Raw genomic sequence first — 911 nt, 5'->3', positions numbered from 1 at the left:
AGTTTAGCTCATTCTCAACATTTTGAAACAAGTTCTTTTTCTCTATGGAATGACGCATCCAGTATTTGTTCATTTACACATGTAAAGGTGTCAACCCTAATGAACGTATTGGATACAATACAATTTAAAGCAGGGTGTCAGTATTTTAATGCCATTCATGGTAATTTACATGTCAACTCATCACTTTCATTACCAACAATCTCCTCGTCTATTTCACATGTGTTGTTTTGTCAGTGAGGGGAATGGAAATATGACTCTTGCAATGCTCATACCAAGACAGTGTTTCCATTAAAATCATGTGTACAGCAAAATTGTTGTTCGTTTGATTGTTTGTGTATAATTCTCACCATGCATTGCTTACTCCAGATTGTTATTTTATCAATGTTACCCACAATTCATTTCACTCATTCATGATAAGTTTTGTGCAGAATATTAACAACAACAAATATTTTCCTGGATTTACCTCTCCATGTAAAGTTCTCGGCAGCATACTGATATTGCTGTATGGGTTATATTTAAATTGCATTTCAAGTAGAAGAGCATATGAACCAAAAATCAATTTTGTTGTATTTTGAATTAACATATTACCTTTTTTGACCATAGAAACACTTCTATAATTTACTAATAGTGCAAATACAGTAGTTGTCGCTATGGTAATTTTGACCACCTAATTGTACAGCACATTAAAGAAAATCTTTATTGACAAGTTTTAAGTTATCTGGCTACTTAGTTAACAACTATGATTCAAATAAAATACTGCCTACGAGTGTCTAGCGCCAGCTTAATAAATTTGTATTTCATGGACATTTTGTAAACTCCCTTTCAAAAACAAAAATAACATATTCTGCACAAAACTGAAACAATTACCCATTTAATATGGTTCACTGAATATCATGGTATAACAAATATAG

Source organism: Saccoglossus kowalevskii, chromosome 17 (assembly GCF_978046115.1).
Source record: "Saccoglossus kowalevskii chromosome 17, keSacKowa6.1, whole genome shotgun sequence".
Taxonomy (NCBI): domain Eukaryota; kingdom Metazoa; phylum Hemichordata; class Enteropneusta; family Harrimaniidae; genus Saccoglossus; species Saccoglossus kowalevskii.
The sequence above is the reverse complement of the archived record's forward strand: the minus strand, read 5'-3'. Positions refer to the sequence as shown.